At 45.4% G+C, this 27,350-nt stretch overlaps 17 non-coding genes and 1 pseudogene across 17 annotated transcripts; all 18 read left to right on the top strand.

Moving 5' to 3' along the window:
- The first annotated feature begins 892 nt into the window (after positions 1-892).
- On the top strand, positions 893-1,082 carry LOC120984706. Its single transcript, XR_005775321.1, has one exon. It is a non-coding gene; the product is annotated as a U2 spliceosomal RNA (small nuclear RNA).
- Positions 1,083-2,111: 1,029 nt separating this feature from the next.
- Positions 2,112-2,302, top strand: LOC120984691. The gene has a single exon (XR_005775307.1). It is a non-coding gene; the product is annotated as a U2 spliceosomal RNA (small nuclear RNA).
- Positions 2,303-3,332: 1,030 nt separating this feature from the next.
- Positions 3,333-3,523, top strand: LOC120984690. Its single transcript, XR_005775306.1, has one exon. It is a non-coding gene; the product is annotated as a U2 spliceosomal RNA (small nuclear RNA).
- A 1,030-nt stretch (positions 3,524-4,553) lies between these two features.
- LOC120984689 lies at positions 4,554-4,744 on the top strand. Its single transcript, XR_005775305.1, has one exon. It is a non-coding gene; the product is annotated as a U2 spliceosomal RNA (small nuclear RNA).
- Positions 4,745-5,774: 1,030 nt separating this feature from the next.
- LOC120984688 lies at positions 5,775-5,965 on the top strand. Its single transcript, XR_005775304.1, has one exon. It is a non-coding gene; the product is annotated as a U2 spliceosomal RNA (small nuclear RNA).
- A 1,025-nt stretch (positions 5,966-6,990) lies between these two features.
- LOC120984686 lies at positions 6,991-7,181 on the top strand. The gene has a single exon (XR_005775302.1). It is a non-coding gene; the product is annotated as a U2 spliceosomal RNA (small nuclear RNA).
- A 1,033-nt stretch (positions 7,182-8,214) lies between these two features.
- LOC120984685 lies at positions 8,215-8,405 on the top strand. Its single transcript, XR_005775301.1, has one exon. It is a non-coding gene; the product is annotated as a U2 spliceosomal RNA (small nuclear RNA).
- Positions 8,406-9,435: 1,030 nt separating this feature from the next.
- LOC120984684 lies at positions 9,436-9,626 on the top strand. The gene has a single exon (XR_005775300.1). It is a non-coding gene; the product is annotated as a U2 spliceosomal RNA (small nuclear RNA).
- A 1,030-nt stretch (positions 9,627-10,656) lies between these two features.
- Positions 10,657-10,847, top strand: LOC120984682. The gene has a single exon (XR_005775299.1). It is a non-coding gene; the product is annotated as a U2 spliceosomal RNA (small nuclear RNA).
- Positions 10,848-16,870: 6,023 nt separating this feature from the next.
- Positions 16,871-17,041, top strand: LOC120984719 (annotated as a pseudogene).
- A 1,032-nt stretch (positions 17,042-18,073) lies between these two features.
- LOC120984681 lies at positions 18,074-18,264 on the top strand. Its single transcript, XR_005775298.1, has one exon. It is a non-coding gene; the product is annotated as a U2 spliceosomal RNA (small nuclear RNA).
- Positions 18,265-19,296: 1,032 nt separating this feature from the next.
- Positions 19,297-19,487, top strand: LOC120984680. Its single transcript, XR_005775297.1, has one exon. It is a non-coding gene; the product is annotated as a U2 spliceosomal RNA (small nuclear RNA).
- Positions 19,488-20,517: 1,030 nt separating this feature from the next.
- LOC120984679 lies at positions 20,518-20,708 on the top strand. Its single transcript, XR_005775296.1, has one exon. It is a non-coding gene; the product is annotated as a U2 spliceosomal RNA (small nuclear RNA).
- Positions 20,709-21,742: 1,034 nt separating this feature from the next.
- Positions 21,743-21,933, top strand: LOC120984678. The gene has a single exon (XR_005775295.1). It is a non-coding gene; the product is annotated as a U2 spliceosomal RNA (small nuclear RNA).
- Positions 21,934-22,966: 1,033 nt separating this feature from the next.
- On the top strand, positions 22,967-23,157 carry LOC120984677. Its single transcript, XR_005775294.1, has one exon. It is a non-coding gene; the product is annotated as a U2 spliceosomal RNA (small nuclear RNA).
- A 1,034-nt stretch (positions 23,158-24,191) lies between these two features.
- LOC120984676 lies at positions 24,192-24,382 on the top strand. The gene has a single exon (XR_005775293.1). It is a non-coding gene; the product is annotated as a U2 spliceosomal RNA (small nuclear RNA).
- Positions 24,383-25,412: 1,030 nt separating this feature from the next.
- Positions 25,413-25,603, top strand: LOC120984674. Its single transcript, XR_005775291.1, has one exon. It is a non-coding gene; the product is annotated as a U2 spliceosomal RNA (small nuclear RNA).
- A 1,031-nt stretch (positions 25,604-26,634) lies between these two features.
- Positions 26,635-26,825, top strand: LOC120984673. The gene has a single exon (XR_005775290.1). It is a non-coding gene; the product is annotated as a U2 spliceosomal RNA (small nuclear RNA).
- Positions 26,826-27,350: the final 525 nt, after the last annotated feature.

The following is a 27,350-nucleotide window of genomic DNA, read 5'->3' as shown; positions in this document are numbered from 1 at the left end:
TGCATATAATACCTGCATCTAGTCTGTCAATTTCCTAATTGCATCAGCTGTCGGTTGTTTCCAGCACCAAGCAACCCATTCAGCCCCAGTGTCGTCACACACACCCTGGATCCAATTAAGACTGATGATTGGTTAATTGGCTTATCACCTGAATGAATTGTTTGGACCTCCCCCTCCTCCACGTTTGATTTGGGCCTGTTGTGCACACCTCGGAGGGTTGCTGAGTCGTCTCTGGCAGGCAATTGACCCTTTTTTGTATCAAGTTGGCTGGATGTAACCATTTAGCTTTTGCAGTGCTTCAATAAATGAGTAAAGTTTGCCTGTGTCTCCCTCTTGTGGATCTTTTGAACTGGATTACTTAGTGGCTAAAAGTAGCCCAGCACTTCCTATGCAGCTGGACCTACCTTGTCTGTTCAATGGACGGAACACTGCGCGTGTCACAAGAGCCTTGTCAGGTCAAGAGGTCAAAGAGGTCAAGTAAGGTCAGCTATTGGATGACATCACAAGGGCCCTGATGGAACACTCAACAATGGTGCCGTGACATCACAATCAACAATGGTTATCCTTTTTTTTTTTTTTTTTTTTTCCTTTCACTCACTACTATTCCTATCATGCTTTCTGCTTGGCGTGCTTTGGCACCGCACCAGGAATTTCGTGCGAAGAAAAGGCGTGTCCAAAAGTCGCGTGTGGGCGGAGCTATGCAGATAGCAACACGAAAAGAAGCATGCTGGTGTGACTTCTGTGCGTAGGACGCGCGTGAACGTTTTCCCCCGGTTTTGTGAGAGAAAGAAGCCTCCCGGACTGTGTATTGGGCTGGGGACAGTAGTCTATTGCCTTCATTAGTGCTCTGCATTGGGGACCATCGGCCTGTACTGCGAACCCTTTTCAGGTTATCGCTTCTCGGCCTTTTGGCTAAGATCAAGTGTAGTATCTGTTCTTATCAGTTTAATATCTGATACGTCCCTATCTGGGGACCATATATTAAATGGATTTTTCGAACAGGGAGATGGAAAAAGAGCTTGCTCTGTCCACTCCACGCATTGACCTGGTATTGCAGTACCTCCAGGACCGGTGCACCCCTTCTAATCCAGTATGAAAAAACAGAATGAAATTGAAATGGATTGCAAGCATCATCCTTCCAGCCAAGCAAGTGGAAAGTTGTGTGTGTCGTGCCTCCTTCAGCTTCTCCTCTGTCTGCCCAGTCAGTGCAGTGTTGCTTTTTGCATATAATACCTGCATCTAGTCTGTCAATCTCCTAATTGCATCAGCTGTCGGTTGTTTCCAGCACCAAGCAACCCATTCAGCCCCAGTGTCGTCACACACACCCTGGATCCAATTAAGACTGATGATTGGTTAATTGGCTTATCACCTGAATGAATTGTTTGGACCTCCCCTCCTCCACGTTTGATTTGGGCCTGTTGTGCACACCTCGGAGGGTTGCTGAGTCGTCTCTGGCAGGCAATTGACCCTTTTTGTATCAAGTTGGCTGGATGTAACCATTTAGCTTTTGCAGTGCTTCAATAAATGAGTAAAGTTTGCCTGTGTCTCCCTCTTGTGGATCTTTTGAACTGGATTACTTAGTGGCTAAAAGTAGCCCAGCACTTCCTATGCAGCTGGACCTACCTTGTCTGTTCAATGGACGGAACACTGCGCGTGTCACAAGAGCCTTGTCAGGTCAAGAGGTCAAAGAGGTCAAGTAAGGTCAGCTATTGGATGACATCACAAGGGCCCTGATGGAACACTCAACAATGGTGCCGTGACATCACAATCAACAATGGTTATCCTTTTTTTTTTTTTTTTTTTTTTTCCTTTCACTCACTACTATTCCTATCATGCTTTCTGCTTGGCGTGCTTTGGCACCGCACCAGGAATTTCGTGCGAAGAAAAGGCGTGTCCAAAAGTCGCGTGTGGGCGGAGCTATGCAGATAGCAAACACGAAAAGAGCATGCTGGTGTGACTTCTGTGCGTAGGACGCGCGTGAACGTTTTCCCCGGTTTGTGAGAGAAAGAAGCCTCCCGGACTGTGTATTGGGCTGGGGACAGTAGTCTATTGCCTTCATTAGTGCTCTGCATTGGGGACCATCGGCCTGTACTGCGAACCCTTTTCAGGTTATCGCTTCTCGGCCTTTTGGCTAAGATCAAGTGTAGTATCTGTTCTTATCAGTTTAATATCTGATACGTCCCCTATCTGGGGACCATATATTAAATGGATTTTTCGAACAGGGAGATGGAAAAAGAGCTTGCTCTGTCCACTCCACGCATTGACCTGGTATTGCAGTACCTCCAGGACCGGTGCACCCCTTCTAATCCAGTATGAAAAAACAGAATGAAATTGAAATGGATTGCAAGCATCATCCTTCCAGCCAAGCAAGTGGAAAGTTGTGTGTGTCGTGCCTCCTTCAGCTTCTCCTCTGTCTGCCCAGTCAGTGCAGTGTTGCCTTTTGCATATAATACCTGCATCTAGTCTGTCAATCTCCTAATTGCATCAGCTGTCGGTTGTTTCCAGCACCAAGCAACCCATTCAGCCCCAGTGTCGTCACACACACCCTGGATCCAATTAAGACTGATGATTGGTTAATTGGCTTATCACCTGAATGAATTGTTTGGACCTCCCCTCCTCCACGTTTGATTTGGGCCTGTTGTGCACACCTCGGAGGGTTGCTGAGTCGTCTCTGGCAGGCAATTGACCCTTTTTTGTATCAAGTTGGCTGGATGTAACCATTTAGCTTTTGCAGTGCTTCAATAAATGAGTAAAGTTTGCCTGTGTCTCCCTCTTGTGGATCTTTTGAACTGGATTACTTAGTGGCTAAAAAGTAGCCCAGCACTTCCTATGCAGCTGGACCTACCTTGTCTGTTCAATGGACGGAACACTGCGCGTGTCACAAGAGCCTTGTCAGGTCAAGAGGTCAAAGAGGTCAAGTAAGGTCAGCTATTGGATGACATCACAAGGGCCCTGATGGAACACTCAACAATGGTGCCGTGACATCACAATCAACAATGGTTATCCTTTTTTTTTTTTTTTTTTTTTTCTTTCACTCACTACTATTCCTATCATGCTTTCTGCTTGGCGTGCTTTGGCACCGCACCAGGAATTTCGTGCGAAGAAAAGGCGTGTCCAAAAGTCGCGTGTGGGCGGAGCTATGCAGATAGCAAACACGAAAAGAAGCATGCTGGTGTGACTTCTGTGCGTAGGACGCGCGTGAACGTTTTCCCCGGTTTGTGAGAGAAAGAAGCCTCCCGGACTGTGTATTGGGCTGGGGACAGTAGTCTATTGCCTTCATTAGTGCTCTGCATTGGGGACCATCGGCCTGTACTGCGAACCCTTTTCAGGTTATCGCTTCTCGGCCTTTTGGCTAAGATCAAGTGTAGTATCTGTTCTTATCAGTTTAATATCTGATACGTCCCCTATCTGGGGACCATATATTAAATGGATTTTTCGAACAGGGAGATGGAAAAAGAGCTTGCTCTGTCCACTCCACGCATTGACCTGGTATTGCAGTACCTCCAGGACCGGTGCACCCCTTCTAATCCAGTATGAAAAAACAGAATGAAATTGAAATGGATTGCAAGCATCATCCTTCCAGCCAAGCAAGTGGAAAGTTGTGTGTGTCGTGCCTCCTTCAGCTTCTCCTCTGTCTGCCCAGTCAGTGCAGTGTTGCTTTTTGCATATAATACCTGCATCTAGTCTGTCAATCTCCTAATTGCATCAGCTGTCGGTTGTTTCCAGCACCAAGCAACCCATTCAGCCCCAGTGTCGTCACACACACCCTGGATCCAATTAAGACTGATGATTGGTTAATTGGCTTATCACCTGAATGAATTGTTTGGACCTCCCCTCCTCCACGTTTGATTTGGGCCTGTTGTGCACACCTCGGAGGGTTGCTGAGTCGTCTCTGGCAGGCAATTGACCCTTTTTTGTATCAAGTTGGCTGGATGTAACCATTTAGCTTTTGCAGTGCTTCAATAAATGAGTAAAGTTTGCCTGTGTCTCCCTCTTGTGGATCTTTTGAACTGGATTACTTAGTGGCTAAAAAGTAGCCCAGCACTTCCTATGCAGCTGGACCTACCTTGTCTGTTCAATGGACGGAACACTGCGCGTGTCACAAGAGCCTTGTCAGGTCAAGAGGTCAAAGAGGTCAAGTAAGGTCAGCTATTGGATGACATCACAAGGGCCCTGATGGAACACTCAACAATGGTGCCGTGACATCACAATCAACAATGGTTATCCTTTTTTTTTTTTTTTTTTTTTCCTTTCACTCACTACTATTCCTATCATGCTTTCTGCTTGGCGTGCTTTGGCACCGCACCAGGAATTTCGTGCGAAGAAAAGGCGTGTCCAAAAGTCGCGTGTGGGCGGAGCTATGCAGATAGCAAACACGAAAAGAAGCATGCTGGTGTGACTTCTGTGCGTAGGACGCGCGTGAACGTTTTCCCCGGTTTGTGAGAGAAAGAAGCCTCCCGGACTGTGTATTGGGCTGGGGACAGTAGTCTATTGCCTTCATTAGTGCTCTGCATTGGGGACCATCGGCCTGTACTGCGAACCCTTTTCAGGTTATCGCTTCTCGGCCTTTTGGCTAAGATCAAGTGTAGTATCTGTTCTTATCAGTTTAATATCTGATACGTCCCCTATCTGGGGACCATATATTAAATGGATTTTTCGAACAGGGAGATGGAAAAAGAGCTTGCTCTGTCCACTCCACGCATTGACCTGGTATTGCAGTACCTCCAGGACCGGTGCACCCCTTCTAATCCAGTATGAAAAAACAGAATGAAATTGAAATGGATTGCAAGCATCATCCTTCCAGCCAAGCAAGTGGAAAGTTGTGTGTGTCGTGCCTCCTTCAGCTTCTCCTCTGTCTGCCCAGTCAGTGCAGTGTTGCTTTTTGCATATAATACCTGCATCTAGTCTGTCAATCTCCTAATTGCATCAGCTGTCGGTTGTTTCCAGCACCAAGCAACCCATTCAGCCCCAGTGTCGTCACACACACCCTGGATCCAATTAAGACTGATGATTGGTTAATTGGCTTATCACCTGAATGAATTGTTTGGACCTCCCCTCCTCCACGTTTGATTTGGGCCTGTTGTGCACACCTCGGAGGGTTGCTGAGTCGTCTCTGGCAGGCAATTGACCCTTTTTTGTATCAAGTTGGCTGGATGTAACCATTTAGCTTTTGCAGTGCTTCAATAAATGAGTAAAGTTTGCCTGTGTCTCCCTCTTGTGGATCTTTTGAACTGGATTACTTAGTGGCTAAAAAGTAGCCCAGCACTTCCTATGCAGCTGGACCTACCTTGTCTGTTCAATGGACGGAACACTGCGCGTGTCACAAGAGCCTTGTCAGGTCAAGAGGTCAAAGAGGTCAAGTAAGGTCAGCTATTGGATGACATCACAAGGGCCCTGATGGAACACTCAACAATGGTGCCGTGACATCACAATCAACAATGGTTATCCTTTTTTTTTTTTTTTTTTTTTCCTTTCACTCACTACTATTCCTATCATGCTTTCTGCTTGGCGTGCTTTGGCACCGCACCAGGAATTTCGTGCGAAGAAAAGGCGTGTCCAAAAGTCGCGTGTGGGCGGAGCTATGCAGATAGCAAACACGAAAAGAAGCATGCTGGTGTGACTTCTGTGCGTAGGACGCGCGTGAACGTTTTCCCCGGTTTGTGAGAGAAAGAAGCCTCCCGGACTGTGTATTGGGCTGGGGACAGTAGTCTATTGCCTTCATTAGTGCTCTGCATTGGGGACCATCGGCCTGTACTGCGAACCCTTTTCAGGTTATCGCTTCTCGGCCTTTTGGCTAAGATCAAGTGTAGTATCTGTTCTTATCAGTTTAATATCTGATACGTCCCCTATCTGGGGACCATATATTAAATGGATTTTTCGAACAGGGAGATGGAAAAAGAGCTTGCTCTGTCCACTCCACGCATTGACCTGGTATTGCAGTACCTCCAGGACCGGTGCACCCCTTCTAATCCAGTATGAAAAAACAGAATGAAATTGAAATGGATTGCAAGCATCATCCTTCCAGCCAAGCAAGTGGAAAGTTGTGTGTGTCGTGCCTCCTTCAGCTTCTCCTCTGTCTGCCCAGTCAGTGCAGTGTTGCTTTTTGCATATAATACCTGCATCTAGTCTGTCAATCTCCTAATTGCATCAGCTGTCGGTTGTTTCCAGCACCAAGCAACCCATTCAGCCCCAGTGTCGTCACACACACCCTGGATCCAATTAAGACTGATGATTGGTTAATTGGCTTATCACCTGAATGAATTGTTTGGACCTCCCCTCCTCCACGTTTGATTTGGGCCTGTTGTGCACACCTCGGAGGGTTGCTGAGTCGTCTCTGGCAGGCAATTGACCCTTTTTTGTATCAAGTTGGCTGGATGTAACCATTTAGCTTTTGCAGTGCTTCAATAAATGAGTAAAGTTTGCCTGTGTCTCCCTCTTGTGGATCTTTTGAACTGGATTACTTAGTGGCTAAAAAGTAGCCCAGCACTTCCTATGCAGCTGGACCTACCTTGTCTGTTCAATGGACGGAACACTGCGCGTGTCACAAGAGCCTTGTCAGGTCAAGAGGTCAAAGAGGTCAAGTAAGGTCAGCTATTGGATGACATCACAAGGGCCCTGATGGAACACTCAACAATGGTGCCGTGACATCACAATCAACAATGGTTATCCTTTTTTTTTTTTTTTTCCTTTCACTCACTACTATTCCTATCATGCTTTCTGCTTGGCGTGCTTTGGCACCGCACCAGGAATTTCGTGCGAAGAAAAGGCGTGTCCAAAAGTCGCGTGTGGGCGGAGCTATGCAGATAGCAAACACGAAAAGAAGCATGCTGGTGTGACTTCTGTGCGTAGGACGCGCGTGAACGTTTTCCCCGGTTTGTGAGAGAAAGAAGCCTCCCGGACTGTGTATTGGGCTGGGGACAGTAGTCTATTGCCTTCATTAGTGCTCTGCATTGGGGACCATCGGCCTGTACTGCGAACCCTTTTCAGGTTATCGCTTCTCGGCCTTTTGGCTAAGATCAAGTGTAGTATCTGTTCTTATCAGTTTAATATCTGATACGTCCCCTATCTGGGGACCATATATTAAATGGATTTTTCGAACAGGGAGATGGAAAAAGAGCTTGCTCTGTCCACTCCACGCATTGACCTGGTATTGCAGTACCTCCAGGACCGGTGCACCCCTTCTAATCCAGTATGAAAAAACAGAATGAAATTGAAATGGATTGCAAGCATCATCCTTCCAGCCAAGCAAGTGGAAAGTTGTGTGTGTCGTGCCTCCTTCAGCTTCTCCTCTGTCTGCCCAGTCAGTGCAGTGTTGCTTTTTGCATATAATACCTGCATCTAGTCTGTCAATCTCCTAATTGCATCAGCTGTCGGTTGTTTCCAGCACCAAGCAACCCATTCAGCCCCAGTGTCGTCACACACACCCTGGATCCAATTAAGACTGATGATTGGTTAATTGGCTTATCACCTGAATGAATTGTTTGGACCTCCCCTCCTCCACGTTTGATTTGGGCCTGTTGTGCACACCTCGGAGGGTTGCTGAGTCGTCTCTGGCAGGCAATTGACCCTTTTTTGTATCAAGTTGGCTGGATGTAACCATTTAGCTTTTGCAGTGCTTCAATAAATGAGTAAAGTTTGCCTGTGTCTCCCTCTTGTGGATCTTTTGAACTGGATTACTTAGTGGCTAAAAAGTAGCCCAGCACTTCCTATGCAGCTGGACCTACCTTGTCTGTTCAATGGACGGAACACTGCGCGTGTCACAAGAGCCTTGTCAGGTCAAGAGGTCAAAGAGGTCAAGTAAGGTCAGCTATTGGATGACATCACAAGGGCCCTGATGGAACACTCAACAATGGTGCCGTGACATCACAATCAACAATGGTTATCCTTTTTTTTTTTTTTTTTTTTTTTCCTTTCACTCACTACTATTCCTATCATGCTTTCTGCTTGGCGTGCTTTGGCACCGCACCAGGAATTTCGTGCGAAGAAAAGGCGTGTCCAAAAGTCGCGTGTGGGCGGAGCTATGCAGATAGCAAACACGAAAAGAAGCATGCTGGTGTGACTTCTGTGCGTAGGACGCGCGTGAACGTTTTCCCCCGGTTTGTGAGAGAAAGAAGCCTCCCGGACTGTGTATTGGGCTGGGGACAGTAGTCTATTGCCTTCATTAGTGCTCTGCATTGGGGACCATCGGCCTGTACTGCGAACCCTTTTCAGGTTATCGCTTCTCGGCCTTTTGGCTAAGATCAAGTGTAGTATCTGTTCTTATCAGTTTAATATCTGATACGTCCCCTATCTGGGGACCATATATTAAATGGATTTTTCGAACAGGGAGATGGAAAAAGAGCTTGCTCTGTCCACTCCACGCATTGACCTGGTATTGCAGTACCTCCAGGACCGGTGCACCCCTTCTAATCCAGTATGAAAAAACAGAATGAAATTGAAATGGATTGCAAGCATCATCCTTCCAGCCAAGCAAGTGGAAAGTTGTGTGTGTCGTGCCTCCTTCAGCTTCTCCTCTGTCTGCCCAGTCAGTGCAGTGTTGCTTTTTGCATATAATACCTGCATCTAGTCTGTCAATCTCCTAATTGCATCAGCTGTCGGTTGTTTCCAGCACCAAGCAACCCATTCAGCCCCAGTGTCGTCACACACACCCTGGATCCAATTAAGACTGATGATTGGTTAATTGGCTTATCACCTGAATGAATTGTTTGGACCTCCCCTCCTCCACGTTTGATTTGGGCCTGTTGTGCACACCTCGGAGGGTTGCTGAGTCGTCTCTGGCAGGCAATTGACCCTTTTTTGTATCAAGTTGGCTGGATGTAACCATTTAGCTTTTGCAGTGCTTCAATAAATGAGTAAAGTTTGCCTGTGTCTCCCTCTTGTGGATCTTTTGAACTGGATTACTTAGTGGCTAAAAAGTAGCCCAGCACTTCCTATGCAGCTGGACCTACCTTGTCTGTTCAATGGACGGAACACTGCGCGTGTCACAAGAGCCTTGTCAGGTCAAGAGGTCAAAGAGGTCAAGTAAGGTCAGCTATTGGATGACATCACAAGGGCCCTGATGGAACACTCAACAATGGTGCCGTGACATCACAATCAACAATGGTTATCCTTTTTTTTTTTTTTTTTTTTTCCTTTCACTCACTACTATTCCTATCATGCTTTCTGCTTGGCGTGCTTTGGCACCGCACCAGGAATTTCGTGCGAAGAAAAGGCGTGTCCAAAAGTCGCGTGTGGGCGGAGCTATGCAGATAGCAAACACGAAAAGAAGCATGCTGGTGTGACTTCTGTGCGTAGGACGCGCGTGAACGTTTTCCCCGGTTTGTGAGAGAAAGAAGCCTCCCGGACTGTGTATTGGGCTGGGGACAGTAGTCTATTGCCTTCATTAGTGCTCTGCATTGGGGACCATCGGCCTGTACTGCGAACCCTTTTCAGGTTATCGCTTCTCGGCCTTTTGGCTAAGATCAAGTGTAGTATCTGTTCTTATCAGTTTAATATCTGATACGTCCCCTATCTGGGGACCATATATTAAATGGATTTTTCGAACAGGGAGATGGAAAAAGAGCTTGCTCTGTCCACTCCACGCATTGACCTGGTATTGCAGTACCTCCAGGACCGGTGCACCCCTTCTAATCCAGTATGAAAAAACAGAATGAAATTGAAATGGATTGCAAGCATCATCCTTCCAGCCAAGCAAGTGGAAAGTTGTGTGTGTCGTGCCTCCTTCAGCTTCTCCTCTGTCTGCCCAGTCAGTGCAGTGTTGCTTTTTGCATATAATACCTGCATCTAGTCTGTCAATCTCCTAATTGCATCAGCTGTCGGTTGTTTCCAGCACCAAGCAACCCATTCAGCCCCAGTGTCGTCACACACACCCTGGATCCAATTAAGACTGATGATTGGTTAATTGGCTTATCACCTGAATGAATTGTTTGGACCTCCCCTCCTCCACGTTTGATTTGGGCCTGTTGTGCACACCTCGGAGGGTTGCTGAGTCGTCTCTGGCAGGCAATTGACCCTTTTTTGTATCAAGTTGGCTGGATGTAACCATTTAGCTTTTGCAGTGCTTCAATAAATGAGTAAAGTTTGCCTGTGTCTCCCTCTTGTGGATCTTTTGAACTGGATTACTTAGTGGCTAAAAAGTAGCCCAGCACTTCCTATGCAGCTGGACCTACCTTGTCTGTTCAATGGACGGAACACTGCGCGTGTCACAAGAGCCTTGTCAGGTCAAGAGGTCAAAGAGGTCAAGTAAGGTCAGCTATTGGATGACATCACAAGGGCCCTGATGGAACACTCAACAATGGTGCCGTGACATCACAATCAACAATGGTTATCCTTTTTTTTTTTTTTTTTTTTTTCTTTCACTCACTACTATTCCTATCATGCTTTCTGCTTGGCGTGCTTTGGCACCGCACCAGGAATTTCGTGCGAAGAAAAGGCGTGTCCAAAAGTCGCGTGTGGGCGGAGCTATGCAGATAGCAAACACGAAAAGAAGCATGCTGGTGTGACTTCTGTGCGTAGGACGCGCGTGAACGTTTTCCCCGGTTTGTGAGAGAAAGAAGCCTCCCGGACTGTGTATTGGGCTGGGGACAGTAGTCTATTGCCTTCATTAGTGCTCTGCATTGGGGACCATCGGCCTGTACTGCGAACCCTTTTCAGGTTATCGCTTCTCGGCCTTTTGGCTAAGATCAAGTGTAGTATCTGTTCTTATCAGTTTAATATCTGATACGTCCCCTATCTGGGGACCATATATTAAATGGATTTTTCGAACAGGGAGATGGAAAAAGAGCTTGCTCTGTCCACTCCACGCATTGACCTGGTATTGCAGTACCTCCAGGACCGGTGCACCCCTTCTAATCCAGTATGAAAAAACAGAATGAAATTGAAATGGATTGCAAGCATCATCCTTCCAGCCAAGCAAGTGGAAAGTTGTGTGTGTCGTGCCTCCTTCAGCTTCTCCTCTGTCTGCCCAGTCAGTGCAGTGTTGCTTTTTGCATATAATACCTGCATCTAGTCTGTCAATCTCCTAATTGCATCAGCTGTCGGTTGTTTCCAGCACCAAGCAACCCATTCAGCCCCAGTGTCGTCACACACACCCTGGATCCAATTAAGACTGATGATTGGTTAATTGGCTTATCACCTGAATGAATTGTTTGGACCTCCCCTCCTCCACGTTTGATTTGGGCCTGTTGTGCACACCTCGGAGGGTTGCTGAGTCGTCTCTGGCAGGCAATTGACCCTTTTTTGTATCAAGTTGGCTGGATGTAACCATTTAGCTTTTGCAGTGCTTCAATAAATGAGTAAAGTTTGCCTGTGTCTCCCTCTTGTGGATCTTTTGAACTGGATTACTTAGTGGCTAAAAAGTAGCCCAGCACTTCCTATGCAGCTGGACCTACCTTGTCTGTTCAATGGACGGAACACTGCGCGTGTCACAAGAGCCTTGTCAGGTCAAGAGGTCAAAGAGGTCAAGTAAGGTCAGCTATTGGATGACATCACAAGGGCCCTGATGGAACACTCAACAATGGTGCCGTGACATCACAATCAACAATGGTTATCCTTTTTTTTTTTTTTTTTTTTTCCTTTCACTCACTACTATTCCTATCATGCTTTCTGCTTGGCGTGCTTTGGCACCGCACCAGGAATTTCGTGCGAAGAAAAGGCGTGTCCAAAAGTCGCGTGTGGGCGGAGCTATGCAGATAGCAAACACGAAAAGAAGCATGCTGGTGTGACTTCTGTGCGTAGGACGCGCGTGAACGTTTTCCCCGGTTTGTGAGAGAAAGAAGCCTCCCGGACTGTGTATTGGGCTGGGGACAGTAGTCTATTGCCTTCATTAGTGCTCTGCATTGGGGACCATCGGCCTGTACTGCGAACCCTTTTCAGGTTATCGCTTCTCGGCCTTTTGGCTGCGATCATGGCTTGTCCGGACGCAGCCAAGGCTGAGGTTTGAGAAGGCGATCGGTGGACGGTGGACGACGGACGGCAGACGGTGGACGGTGGACGGAGGACGGCGGTCGGACGGCATCCAGTCAAGATGGGCGCTGTTATACGTCCGGCAGGGACCGGAGATTTCCGGGTCCGAAACGGTTTTGGAATCGATATCGCAGAGGGGAAGAAGCAGAAATTTACGATGGACTACCTGGTCAATGAGGTACTTTTCAAAACTTTGCACTTATGTCGTGAAGATATTCTATGCTTGCAGGATCCTAGGAAGGGGAGGTATACTCTTGTATTGAACTCTGCACAGGCATGCCACAATTTGGTTTTGTTTCTACGAACCAACGAAAGAAACCCAGATCTGGAAGGTTTAACCTTCACGTTGTTATTTAATGATTCTACACCTTTAGTTGTGTATATGTATAATCCCTATGTGTCGGTCGAAACCATTCATGTTTTTTTACAAAGATACTGTGAGGAGATTAGATATTCACATAAGGTATTGAATCGGGTTCTCTTGTGGACGGGAAAGCATAAATTTTTCGTTAAATTTAAAGCAGACCCAACCTGTGCTGGAGGAATGACATACCCCCCGGAGTCTTTTTCTATTGGTAAAGATAGAGGACTTTTGTTTTTTGAAGGGGCCCCAACCTTTTGCAGGAGGTGCAAAATATATGGGCATGTGGTGGAGGAATGTCAGGAGACTAATTTGATGTGCTCAAAGTGTAACCAGGAAGGGCACTTGGCAAAATCCTGTACCAACCCAATTATATGCAATGTGTGCGGGAATGCTGGGCATACTTTTAGGAATTGCCCTCTGAACCCGAGGAGTAAAAAGACTTACTCGGAAGCTGCAAGAGGAGCCCCAGGGAATACTTCCCAAGGATCCTCCTCAGGGAGACCCCTAGACTCTTTAAGGGATCCAAAGGTGCAGGTCCCTCACCAGCCTCAGGGTGAGGAGACATGTGATGTAGAAAGAGGAATTGACTTTTCCTTCGACATGATTTTGGATTTGCCATCAGATGAGGTAACAGGACTGCAGGGAGAAGGGGAAATGGAAATCCCTATGTCCGCAACCCCAGTTTTGTGCTACAGTGAAGAAAGCGGAATCCCCTGTGAGCAACCTTGTGAACAAGGTGACCTCACCAAAAGGCCTTCTGGGTCAGATGGTGAGGGTGAGGAGAGCCTTTCTAAAAAGTTTAGGCCTGCCTTGTCGCCTCTCAGTGACGATGGCAGCTCTACTGAGGTCAGAACCTTCCCCTCTGATTCCCCTAACCAGGTCCTTTTTTAGAAGGAGTAGAGACTGGGGGCTGTATGCCAAGTTACCACCGTCCAGAAGAGTCCGAATGATATCAAGATGGAGATGTGGACAATATATAATTAGATGGTACAAGGCATGGAGAGCAGAGTTGCCATACATCTCCTATCCTTAAATGTAAGGCTCTTAAAATCCAGAGCAAGGAGAGCAGTAATTCTGGACTACTTGAGAAACCAAGGAGCTGACATTATTTGCTTACAGGAGTGTGGAATATCTGTGTCTTTAGAGGAGGATGAATGGCCTTATGGAGAATCTGTGTGGTCAGGGTCAAGTGAAAATAGAAATGTTGGTGTGGGTATTTTGTTGAGAAACAAAAGTATGCATGTGGAATGTTATACAGTGGTTGAACCAGGGAGATGTCTGGTGGTAGAAATTAGGTATAAAAGATGGAGATTTAAAGTAATTAATGTTTATGGCTCAACAAAAAAAGAAGAGAGAATGGAGCTGTTGGGTAAATTGAATGTTTTTTTGTTAGGGAGAATTCCGACGATGCTTGTAGGTGACTTCAATAGTGTGATAGTAGGTGAAAAGCGAGATGTGTCAGGGAAAAAATTAAAACAATTAATTGATGACCTCTCTTTTTTAGATGCAGCAGAAACGGTTTTGGGGAAACCACCACCAAGCACATACAAGGCTGATAGAGGGGGAGTAGAATCAAGGATCGATTATATCTTTTTTTCTAAAAATTTAGAGTGTGTAAGTTATGTACAGGATGGTGTTTTTTTTTCAGATCATGAGTGTTTAAAAGTTTGCGTGGAAGGTAATATCAAAAATATATATGGGAAAGGTTGCTGGAAGTTGAATATAAGTTTACTAGATGATGAGAGGGTAATGAACGCATTTAGAATTGAATATATGATATGGAGAAGTAGGATGGATGGTTTTGAAAATATTTTGAAATGGTGGGAGTGGGTGAAGGGAAGAATTAAATTCTTTTTTAGAAAGTGGGGATGTAAAATGGCAAGAAGAATGAGGATTATGTATAATGAACTGAATATGAGATTAGAGTGGTTGAGAAAGCTGAGTAGATTAGGGGTGGATGTGGATGATTTAATTGAACAGACTAAGAAAGAACTAAAACAGTTTATTGAGAAAAAAGGGAAAGAAATAATCTTTCGGTCAAAAGTGGAATGTTTGGAAGAAAATGAGAAGTGCACGAGATTTTTCTTTAAAAAAGTATGCGGAAAGAAGGATGACATGTGTGAAGTTGTAAATAATTTGGGAGAGTGTGTGAGTGGGGAAGAAATGATGGGTGAGGTGGAGAAATTTTATGCAAATTTATATGCAAAAAAAGGAGTAGATAAAAGTTTGATGAATGAAGTTTTGAAGAGTATAGAAATGAGCTTGAACAATGAGGAAGGTGAATTGTTGTGTGAAGACATTACTGTGGGTGAGATTAAGAAAGTTGTGTTTGGAGCTAAAAGAAATAAAACACCAGGGAATGATGGGATACCTGCGGAGTTGTATGTAAAAACATGGGAATGGATGGGAGTGGATTTCACTGAAGTATGCAAATTTATGTGGAAGAATGGAGTTCTGGGTGATTCAATGAAAGAAGGAGTGGTGGTGCTGATTTATAAAAAAGGTGAGAAAATGCTTTTGAGTAATTGGAGACCAATCACTTTGTTGAATGTTGATTACAAAATTTTTAGTAAGGTGTTGGCGAATCGTATGCGTGAAGTGGTTGGGAAAGTTGTGCAAGAAGATCAGGTATGTGCTGTGCCAGGGAGAAGTATGACGGAGAATTTGGTTTTGCTAAGGGATATGATTGGAGACTGTGAGAATAGGAAACAGAAATGTATGCTTCTATCAGTAGACTTTGAGAAAGCTTTTGATCGGGTGGCGCATGATTTTATGTTTGAAGTGCTAAAGAGAATGGGATATCCGGTAAAATTTTTGAGGTGCGTGAAGAGTTTGTATGAGGGTGTGGGAAGCAAGATTCTGGTGAATGGTAATTTAAGTCATAAGATAAGGGTTCAGTCGGGAGTAAGGCAAGGGTGCCCAATGTCGCCAGTCCTGTTTATTAGTGTAATTGAAGTCTTGATGTGTATGATGAGAAAGGATAAGGTAATGAGAGGAGTGTTAATACCTGGGAGTAAAGGGAAATATGTGAATGTTTTAGGTTATATGGATGATATTGTAATTGTGAATGATAATATGGCTGCAATGAGGAGAGGAAGATTGATTTTGGATTTGTTTTGTGGAGCATCAGGATTCAAAGTTAATTGGGATAAATGTTCTTTTAAGTGTTTTGGAGATAGTGAGGTTAGGATGGAAGGTGTGAATTGGGAAAGGGGTTCTATTAAAGTGTTGGGAATTTTATTTAATGATGATATGAAAGGTAACGAAAGTTGGGATGAATGTGGGAAAAGAATAGACAGAAAGTTGAATTTCTGGAGACTGAGAGATTTGAGTTTGACTGGAAAGACTTTGATAATTAAAGCTATTATTTTGCCGATCGTATGGTTTGTGTATGGAGTGTATCCGGGGAATGTGATGAAATTAAAAAAAGTAGAGAAAATGGTGTTTACTTTTTTATGGGGGAGTAGAATGGAGAAAGCGAAAAGAGAATATGTGTATAAATTAAGAGAGAATGGAGGATTGGAGTTTCCGAATTTTGAGATTTTCTTTGGTTTATGTTATGTTAAAACTTTTGTAGTCTTGATTGAGAAAGAGAATAAATGTGCTTATATGATGAGATATATGGCGGGATGGATGATGTTTGGTTTGAGGTGGAGTAAGAGAGATGCAAGGGTGCCGATTGCTTTTGTGTGTGCTAAATGGTATAGGATAATAGAGACGTTTATTAGAAGATATGATTTGTTAAGTATTAAAATGGAGGAGTTTAAAAATAAGAAGTATGTAATGAATATATTGCGTAAGAAAGAGATTGTATGTGATATTCATGGTTTGAGGTTGTGTGAGGCGGAGAAAGTATGGGAAAAATTGGCGATTAAAGGAGTTTCGAATAGACAGAGAGATATCGTATGGATGGGTTTGCAGAATGTATTGCCAGTAAGAGAGGTACAGAAAAGGAGAGATCTAGTAAGATCTGAAGTGTGCCCAAGGGATGGTTGTGGGGAGAGTGAAAGTGTGAGGCATCTGTTTTGGGAATGCAAGTATGCAAAGGAGGTATGGAAGGGAATGGGAGGCTTGATAAAAGAACTGACAGGTGTTACATATATGAATGAGAAAGTAGCTTTGTTTGGGATTGGGGCAAAAGGTAAACAGAAGGTTAGGTTATTATGGTTTATTATGGTTTGCATGATGGAAAGTTTGTGGGATGCGAGAAATTTAATGGTTTTTAAGAGAGAATTGTGGTCGGTAAAGGAAGGTGTGAAACTTGTTCTATCAAGATTATATTTTATATATAGATGGGATAGACAGTATGGTGGTGGTTTAGATAGCGAGGGTTATTGGAAATGCAAAAAATGGAAATTTCTTGTTAAATAAAATAAAGATAACCACGATGATGAAGTTTAAAGCAACCAATGATGATTTGGTGTTGCCTCTAAGATACCAAGAAGATGTATTTTGAGTGCTTGAAAACTTACCTGATGTGGTAAAAAAAAAAAAAAAAAAAAAAAAAAAAAAAAAAAAAAAAAAAAAAAAAAAAAAAAAAAAAAAAAAAAAAAAAAAAAATCTGTTCTTATCAGTTTAATATCTGATACGTCCCCTATCTGGGGACCATATATTAAATGGATTTTTCGAACAGGGAGATGGAAAAAGAGCTTGCTCTGTCCACTCCACGCATTGACCTGGTATTGCAGTACCTCCAGGACCGGTGCACCCCTTCTAATCCAGTATGAAAAAACAGAATGAAATTGAAATGGATTGCAAGCATCATCCTTCCAGCCAAGCAAGTGGAAAGTTGTGTGTGTCGTGCCTCCTTCAGCTTCTCCTCTGTCTGCCCAGTCAGTGCAGTGTTGCTTTTTGCATATAATACCTGCATCTAGTCTGTCAATCTCCTAATTGCATCAGCTGTCGGTTGTTTCCAGCACCAAGCAACCCATTCAGCCCCAGTGTCGTCACACACACCCTGGATCCAATTAAGACTGATGATTGGTTAATTGGCTTATCACCTGAATGAATTGTTTGGACCTCCCCTCCTCCACGTTTGATTTGGGCCTGTTGTGCACACCTCGGAGGGTTGCTGAGTCGTCTCTGGCAGGCAATTGACCCTTTTTTGTATCAAGTTGGCTGGATGTAACCATTTAGCTTTTGCAGTGCTTCAATAAATGAGTAAAGTTTGCCTGTGTCTCCCTCTTGTGGATCTTTTGAACTGGATTACTTAGTGGCTAAAAAGTAGCCCAGCACTTCCTATGCAGCTGGACCTACCTTGTCTGTTCAATGGACGGAACACTGCGCGTGTCACAAGAGCCTTGTCAGGTCAAGAGGTCAAAGAGGTCAAGTAAGGTCAGCTATTGGATGACATCACAAGGGCCCTGATGGAACACTCAACAATGGTGCCGTGACATCACAATCAACAATGGTTATCCTTTTTTTTTTTTTTTTTTTTTTTCCTTTCACTCACTACTATTCCTATCATGCTTTCTGCTTGGCGTGCTTTGGCACCGCACCAGGAATTTCGTGCGAAGAAAAGGCGTGTCCAAAAGTCGCGTGTGGGCGGAGCTATGCAGATAGCAAACACGAAAAGAAGCATGCTGGTGTGACTTCTGTGCGTAGGACGCGCGTGAACGTTTTCCCCGGTTTGTGAGAGAAAGAAGCCTCCCGGACTGTGTATTGGGCTGGGGACAGTAGTCTATTGCCTTCATTAGTGCTCTGCATTGGGGACCATCGGCCTGTACTGCGAACCCTTTTCAGGTTATCGCTTCTCGGCCTTTTGGCTAAGATCAAGTGTAGTATCTGTTCTTATCAGTTTAATATCTGATACGTCCCCTATCTGGGGACCATATATTAAATGGATTTTTCGAACAGGGAGATGGAAAAAGAGCTTGCTCTGTCCACTCCACGCATTGACCTGGTATTGCAGTACCTCCAGGACCGGTGCACCCCTTCTAATCCAGTATGAAAAAACAGAATGAAATTGAAATGGATTGCAAGCATCATCCTTCCAGCCAAGCAAGTGGAAAGTTGTGTGTGTCGTGCCTCCTTCAGCTTCTCCTCTGTCTGCCCAGTCAGTGCAGTGTTGCTTTTTGCATATAATACCTGCATCTAGTCTGTCAATCTCCTAATTGCATCAGCTGTCGGTTGTTTCCAGCACCAAGCAACCCATTCAGCCCCAGTGTCGTCACACACACCCTGGATCCAATTAAGACTGATGATTGGTTAATTGGCTTATCACCTGAATGAATTGTTTGGACCTCCCCTCCTCCACGTTTGATTTGGGCCTGTTGTGCACACCTCGGAGGGTTGCTGAGTCGTCTCTGGCAGGCAATTGACCCTTTTTTGTATCAAGTTGGCTGGATGTAACCATTTAGCTTTTGCAGTGCTTCAATAAATGAGTAAAGTTTGCCTGTGTCTCCCTCTTGTGGATCTTTTGAACTGGATTACTTAGTGGCTAAAAAGTAGCCCAGCACTTCCTATGCAGCTGGACCTACCTTGTCTGTTCAATGGACGGAACACTGCGCGTGTCACAAGAGCCTTGTCAGGTCAAGAGGTCAAAGAGGTCAAGTAAGGTCAGCTATTGGATGACATCACAAGGGCCCTGATGGAACACTCAACAATGGTGCCGTGACATCACAATCAACAATGGTTATCCTTTTTTTTTTTTTTTTTTTTTTTCCTTTCACTCACTACTATTCCTATCATGCTTTCTGCTTGGCGTGCTTTGGCACCGCACCAGGAATTTCGTGCGAAGAAAAGGCGTGTCCAAAAGTCGCGTGTGGGCGGAGCTATGCAGATAGCAAACACGAAAAGAAGCATGCTGGTGTGACTTCTGTGCGTAGGACGCGCGTGAACGTTTTCCCCGGTTTGTGAGAGAAAGAAGCCTCCCGGACTGTGTATTGGGCTGGGGACAGTAGTCTATTGCCTTCATTAGTGCTCTGCATTGGGGACCATCGGCCTGTACTGCGAACCCTTTTCAGGTTATCGCTTCTCGGCCTTTTGGCTAAGATCAAGTGTAGTATCTGTTCTTATCAGTTTAATATCTGATACGTCCCCTATCTGGGGACCATATATTAAATGGATTTTTCGAACAGGGAGATGGAAAAAGAGCTTGCTCTGTCCACTCCACGCATTGACCTGGTATTGCAGTACCTCCAGGACCGGTGCACCCCTTCTAATCCAGTATGAAAAAACAGAATGAAATTGAAATGGATTGCAAGCATCATCCTTCCAGCCAAGCAAGTGGAAAGTTGTGTGTGTCGTGCCTCCTTCAGCTTCTCCTCTGTCTGCCCAGTCAGTGCAGTGTTGCTTTTTGCATATAATACCTGCATCTAGTCTGTCAATCTCCTAATTGCATCAGCTGTCGGTTGTTTCCAGCACCAAGCAACCCATTCAGCCCCAGTGTCGTCACACACACCCTGGATCCAATTAAGACTGATGATTGGTTAATTGGCTTATCACCTGAATGAATTGTTTGGACCTCCCCTCCTCCACGTTTGATTTGGGCCTGTTGTGCACACCTCGGAGGGTTGCTGAGTCGTCTCTGGCAGGCAATTGACCCTTTTTTGTATCAAGTTGGCTGGATGTAACCATTTAGCTTTTGCAGTGCTTCAATAAATGAGTAAAGTTTGCCTGTGTCTCCCTCTTGTGGATCTTTTGAACTGGATTACTTAGTGGCTAAAAAGTAGCCCAGCACTTCCTATGCAGCTGGACCTACCTTGTCTGTTCAATGGACGGAACACTGCGCGTGTCACAAGAGCCTTGTCAGGTCAAGAGGTCAAAGAGGTCAAGTAAGGTCAGCTATTGGATGACATCACAAGGGCCCTGATGGAACACTCAACAATGGTGCCGTGACATCACAATCAACAATGGTTATCCTTTTTTTTTTTTTTTTTTTTTCCTTTCACTCACTACTATTCCTATCATGCTTTCTGCTTGGCGTGCTTTGGCACCGCACCAGGAATTTCGTGCGAAGAAAAGGCGTGTCCAAAAGTCGCGTGTGGGCGGAGCTATGCAGATAGCAAACACGAAAAGAAGCATGCTGGTGTGACTTCTGTGCGTAGGACGCGCGTGAACGTTTTCCCCGGTTTGTGAGAGAAAGAAGCCTCCCGGACTGTGTATTGGGCTGGGGACAGTAGTCTATTGCCTTCATTAGTGCTCTGCATTGGGGACCATCGGCCTGTACTGCGAACCCTTTTCAGGTTATCGCTTCTCGGCCTTTTGGCTAAGATCAAGTGTAGTATCTGTTCTTATCAGTTTAATATCTGATACGTCCCCTATCTGGGGACCATATATTAAATGGATTTTTCGAACAGGGAGATGGAAAAAGAGCTTGCTCTGTCCACTCCACGCATTGACCTGGTATTGCAGTACCTCCAGGACCGGTGCACCCCTTCTAATCCAGTATGAAAAAACAGAATGAAATTGAAATGGATTGCAAGCATCATCCTTCCAGCCAAGCAAGTGGAAAGTTGTGTGTGTCGTGCCTCCTTCAGCTTCTCCTCTGTCTGCCCAGTCAGTGCAGTGTTGCTTTTTGCATATAATACCTGCATCTAGTCTGTCAATCTCCTAATTGCATCAGCTGTCGGTTGTTTCCAGCACCAAGCAACCCATTCAGCCCAGTGTCGTCACACACACCCTGGATCCAATTAAGACTGATGATTGGTTAATTGGCTTATCACCTGAATGAATTGTTTGGACCTCCCCTCCTCCACGTTTGATTTGGGCCTGTTGTGCACACCTCGGAGGGTTGCTGAGTCGTCTCTGGCAGGCAATTGACCCTTTTTTGTATCAAGTTGGCTGGATGTAACCATTTAGCTTTTGCAGTGCTTCAATAAATGAGTAAAGTTTGCCTGTGTCTCCCTCTTGTGGATCTTTTGAACTGGATTACTTAGTGGCTAAAAAGTAGCCCAGCACTTCCTATGCAGCTGGACCTACCTTGTCTGTTCAATGGACGGAACACTGCGCGTGTCACAAGAGCCTTGTCAGGTCAAGAGGTCAAAGAGGTCAAGTAAGGTCAGCTATTGGATGACATCACAAGGGCCCTGATGGAACACTCAACAATGGTGCCGTGACATCACAATCAACAATGGTTATCCTTTTTTTTTTTTTTTTTTTTTTTTTTCCTTTCACTCACTACTATTCCTATCATGCTTTCTGCTTGGCGTGCTTTGGCACCGCACCAGGAATTTCGTGCGAAGAAAAGGCGTGTCCAAAAGTCGCGTGTGGGCGGAGCTATGCAGATAGCAAACACGAAAAGAAGCATGCTGGTGTGACTTCTGTGCGTAGGACGCGCGTGAACGTTTTCCCCGGTTTGTGAGAGAAAGAAGCCTCCCGGACTGTGTATTGGGCTGGGGACAGTAGTCTATTGCCTTCATTAGTGCTCTGCATTGGGGACCATCGGCCTGTACTGCGAACCCTTTTCAGGTTATCGCTTCTCGGCCTTTTGGCTAAGATCAAGTGTAGTATCTGTTCTTATCAGTTTAATATCTGATACGTCCCCTATCTGGGGACCATATATTAAATGGATTTTTCGAACAGGGAGATGGAAAAAGAGCTTGCTCTGTCCACTCCACGCATTGACCTGGTATTGCAGTACCTCCAGGACCGGTGCACCCCTTCTAATCCAGTATGAAAAAACAGAATGAAATTGAAATGGATTGCAAGCATCATCCTTCCAGCCAAGCAAGTGGAAAGTTGTGTGTGTCGTGCCTCCTTCAGCTTCTCCTCTGTCTGCCCAGTCAGTGCAGTGTTGCTTTTTGCATATAATACCTGCATCTAGTCTGTCAATCTCCTAATTGCATCAGCTGTCGGTTGTTTCCAGCACCAAGCAACCCATTCAGCCCCAGTGTCGTCACACACACCCTGGATCCAATTAAGACTGATGATTGGTTAATTGGCTTATCACCTGAATGAATTGTTTGGACCTCCCCTCCTCCACGTTTGATTTGGGCCTGTTGTGCACACCTCGGAGGGTTGCTGAGTCGTCTCTGGCAGGCAATTGACCCTTTTTTGTATCAAGTTGGCTGGATGTAACCATTTAGCTTTTGCAGTGCTTCAATAAATGAGTAAAGTTTGCCTGTGTCTCCCTCTTGTGGATCTTTTGAACTGGATTACTTAGTGGCTAAAAAGTAGCCCAGCACTTCCTATGCAGCTGGACCTACCTTGTCTGTTCAATGGACGGAACACTGCGCGTGTCACAAGAGCCTTGTCAGGTCAAGAGGTCAAAGAGGTCAAGTAAGGTCAGCTATTGGATGACATCACAAGGGCCCTGATGGAACACTCAACAATGGTGCCGTGACATCACAATCAACAATGGTTATCCTTTTTTTTTTTTTTTTTTTTTTTTCCTTTCACTCACTACTATTCCTATCATGCTTTCTGCTTGGCGTGCTTTGGCACCGCACCAGGAATTTCGTGCGAAGAAAAGGCGTGTCCAAAAGTCGCGTGTGGGCGGAGCTATGCAGATAGCAAACACGAAAAGAAGCATGCTGGTGTGACTTCTGTGCGTAGGACGCGCGTGAACGTTTTCCCCGGTTTGTGAGAGAAAGAAGCCTCCCGGACTGTGTATTGGGCTGGGGACAGTAGTCTATTGCCTTCATTAGTGCTCTGCATTGGGGACCATCGGCCTGTACTGCGAACCCTTTTCAGGTTATCGCTTCTCGGCCTTTTGGCTAAGATCAAGTGTAGTATCTGTTCTTATCAGTTTAATATCTGATACGTCCCCTATCTGGGGACCATATATTAAATGGATTTTTCGAACAGGGAGATGGAAAAAGAGCTTGCTCTGTCCACTCCACGCATTGACCTGGTATTGCAGTACCTCCAGGACCGGTGCACCCCTTCTAATCCAGTATGAAAAAACAGAATGAAATTGAAATGGATTGCAAGCATCATCCTTCCAGCCAAGCAAGTGGAAAGTTGTGTGTGTCGTGCCTCCTTCAGCTTCTCCTCTGTCTGCCCAGTCAGTGCAGTGTTGCTTTTTGCATATAATACCTGCATCTAGTCTGTCAATCTCCTAATTGCATCAGCTGTCGGTTGTTTCCAGCACCAAGCAACCCATTCAGCCCCAGTGTCGTCACACACACCCTGGATCCAATTAAGACTGATGATTGGTTAATTGGCTTATCACCTGAATGAATTGTTTGGACCTCCCCTCCTCCACGTTTGATTTGGGCCTGTTGTGCACACCTCGGAGGGTTGCTGAGTCGTCTCTGGCAGGCAATTGACCCTTTTTTGTATCAAGTTGGCTGGATGTAACCATTTAGCTTTTGCAGTGCTTCAATAAATGAGTAAAGTTTGCCTGTGTCTCCCTCTTGTGGATCTTTTGAACTGGATTACTTAGTGGCTAAAAAGTAGCCCAGCACTTCCTATGCAGCTGGACCTACCTTGTCTGTTCAATGGACGGAACACTGCGCGTGTCACAAGAGCCTTGTCAGGTCAAGAGGTCAAAGAGGTCAAGTAAGGTCAGCTATTGGATGACATCACAAGGGCCCTGATGGAACACTCAACAATGGTGCCGTGACATCACAATCAACAATGGTTATCCTTTTTTTTTTTTTTTTTTTTTTTTTCCTTTCACTCACTACTATTCCTATCATGCTTTCTGCTTGGCGTGCTTTGGCACCGCACCAGGAATTTCGTGCGAAGAAAAGGCGTGTCCAAAAGTCGCGTGTGGGCGGAGCTATGCAGATAGCAAACACGAAAAGAAGCATGCTGGTGTGACTTCTGTGCGTAGGACGCGCGTGAACGTTTTCCCCGGTTTGTGAGAGAAAGAAGCCTCCCGGACTGTGTATTGGGCTGGGGACAGTAGTCTATTGCCTTCATTAGTGCTCTGCATTGGGGACCATCGGCCTGTACTGCGAACCCTTTTCAGGTTATCGCTTCTCGGCCTTTTGGCTAAGATCAAGTGTAGTATCTGTTCTTATCAGTTTAATATCTGATACGTCCCCTATCTGGGGACCATATATTAAATGGATTTTTCGAACAGGGAGATGGAAAAAGAGCTTGCTCTGTCCACTCCACGCATTGACCTGGTATTGCAGTACCTCCAGGACCGGTGCACCCCTTCTAATCCAGTATGAAAAAACAGAATGAAATTGAAATGGATTGCAAGCATCATCCTTCCAGCCAAGCAAGTGGAAAGTTGTGTGTGTCGTGCCTCCTTCAGCTTCTCCTCTGTCTGCCCAGTCAGTGCAGTGTTGCTTTTTGCATATAATACCTGCATCTAGTCTGTCAATCTCCTAATTGCATCAGCTGTCGGTTGTTTCCAGCACCAAGCAACCCATTCAGCCCCAGGTCGTCACACACACCCTGGATCCAATTAAGACTGATGATTGGTTAATTGGCTTATCACCTGAATGAATTGTTTGGACCTCCCCTCCTCCACGTTTGATTTGGGCCTGTTGTGCACACCTCGGAGGGTTGCTGAGTCGTCTCTGGCAGGCAATTGACCCTTTTTTGTATCAAGTTGGCTGGATGTAACCATTTAGCTTTTGCAGTGCTTCAATAAATGAGTAAAGTTTGCCTGTGTCTCCCTCTTGTGGATCTTTTGAACTGGATTACTTAGTGGCTAAAAAGTAGCCCAGCACTTCCTATGCAGCTGGACCTACCTTGTCTGTTCAATGGACGGAACACTGCGCGTGTCACAAGAGCCTTGTCAGGTCAAGAGGTCAAAGAGGTCAAGTAAGGTCAGCTATTGGATGACATCACAAGGGCCCTGATGGAACACTCAACAATGGTGCCGTGACATCACAATCAACAATGGTTATCCTTTTTTTTTTTTTTTTTTTTTTCCTTTCACTCACTACTATTCCTATCATGCTTTCTGCTTGGCGTGCTTTGGCACCGCACCAGGAATTTCGTGCGAAGAAAAGGCGTGTCCAAAAGTCGCGTGTGGGCGGAGCTATGCAGATAGCAAACACGAAAAGAAGCATGCTGGTGTGACTTCTGTGCGTAGGACGCGCGTGAACGTTTTCCCCGGTTTGTGAGAGAAAGAAGCCTCCCGGACTGTGTATTGGGCTGGGGACAGTAGTCTATTGCCTTCATTAGTGCTCTGCATTGGGGACCATCGGCCTGTACTGCGAACCCTTTTCAGGTTATCGCTTCTCGGCCTTTTGGCTAAGATCAAGTGTAGTATCTGTTCTTATCAGTTTAATATCTGATACGTCCCCTATCTGGGGACCATATATTAAATGGATTTTTCGAACAGGGAGATGGAAAAAGAGCTTGCTCTGTCCACTCCACGCATTGACCTGGTATTGCAGTACCTCCAGGACCGGTGCACCCCTTCTAATCCAGTATGAAAAAACAGAATGAAATTGAAATGGATTGCAAGCATCATCCTTCCAGCCAAGCAAGTGGAAAGTTGTGTGTGTCGTGCCTCCTTCAGCTTCTCCTCTGTCTGCCCAGTCAGTGCAGTGTTGCTTTTTGCATATAATACCTGCATCTAGTCTGTCAATCTCCTAATTGCATCAGCTGTCGGTTGTTTCCAGCACCAAGCAACCCATTCAGCCCAGGTCGTCACACACACCCTGGATCCAATTAGACTGATGATTGGTTAATTGGCTTATCACCTGAATGAATTGTTTGGACCTCCCCTCCTCCACGTTTGATTTGGGCCTGTTGTGCACACCTCGGAGGGTTGCTGAGTCGTCTCTGGCAGGCAATTGACCCTTTTTTGTATCAAGTTGGCTGGATGTAACCATTTAGCTTTTGCAGTGCTTCAATAAATGAGTAAAGTTTGCCTGTGTCTCCCTCTTGTGGATCTTTTGAACTGGATTACTTAGTGGCTAAAAAGTAGCCCAGCACTTCCTATGCAGCTGGACCTACCTTGTCTGTTCAATGGACGGAACACTGCGCGTGTCACAAGAGCCTTGTCAGGTCAAGAGGTCAAAGAGGTCAAGTAAGGTCAGCTATTGGATGACATCACAAGGGCCCTGATGGAACACTCAACAATGGTGCCGTGACATCACAATCAACAATGGTTATCCTTTTTTTTTTTTTTTTTTTTTTTTTCCTTTCACTCACTACTATTCCTATCATGCTTTCTGCTTGGCGTGCTTTGGCACCGCACCAGGAATTTCGTGCGAAGAAAAGGCGTGTCCAAAAGTCGCGTGTGGGCGGAGCTATGCAGATAGCAAACACGAAAAGAAGCATGCTGGTGTGACTTCTGTGCGTAGGACGCGCGTGAACGTTTTCCCCGGTTTGTGAGAGAAAGAAGCCTCCCGGACTGTGTATTGGGCTGGGGACAGTAGTCTATTGCCTTCATTAGTGCTCTGCATTGGGGACCATCGGCCTGTACTGCGAACCCTTTTCAGGTTATCGCTTCTCGGCCTTTTGGCTAAGATCAAGTGTAGTATCTGTTCTTATCAGTTTAATATCTGATACGTCCCCTATCTGGGGACCATATATTAAATGGATTTTTCGAACAGGGAGATGGAAAAAGAGCTTGCTCTGTCCACTCCACGCATTGACCTGGTATTGCAGTACCTCCAGGACCGGTGCACCCCTTCTAATCCAGTATGAAAAAACAGAATGAAATTGAAATGGATTGCAAGCATCATCCTTCCAGCCAAGCAAGTGGAAAGTTGTGTGTGTCGTGCCTCCTTCAGCTTCTCCTCTGTCTGCCCAGTCAGTGCAGTGTTGCTTTTTGCATATAATACCTGCATCTAGTCTGTCAATCTCCTAATTGCATCAGCTGTCGGTTGTTTCCAGCACCAAGCAACCCATTCAGCCCAGTGTCGTCACACACACCCTGGATCCAATTAAGACTGATGATTGGTTAATTGGCTTATCACCTGAATGAATTGTTTGGACCTCCCCTCCTCCACGTTTGATTTGGGCCTGTTGTGCACACCTCGGAGGGTTGCTGAGTCGTCTCTGGCAGGCAATTGACCCTTTTTTGTATCAAGTTGGCTGGATGTAACCATTTAGCTTTTGCAGTGCTTCAATAAATGAGTAAAGTTTGCCTGTGTCTCCCTCTTGTGGATCTTTTGAACTGGATTACTTAGTGGCTAAAAAGTAGCCCAGCACTTCC

The sequence above is a fragment of the Bufo bufo genome, unplaced genomic scaffold (assembly GCF_905171765.1).
Source record: "Bufo bufo unplaced genomic scaffold, aBufBuf1.1, whole genome shotgun sequence".
Classification (NCBI taxonomy): domain Eukaryota; kingdom Metazoa; phylum Chordata; class Amphibia; order Anura; family Bufonidae; genus Bufo; species Bufo bufo.
The sequence above is the reverse complement of the archived record's forward strand: the minus strand, read 5'-3'. Positions and strand labels throughout refer to the sequence as shown.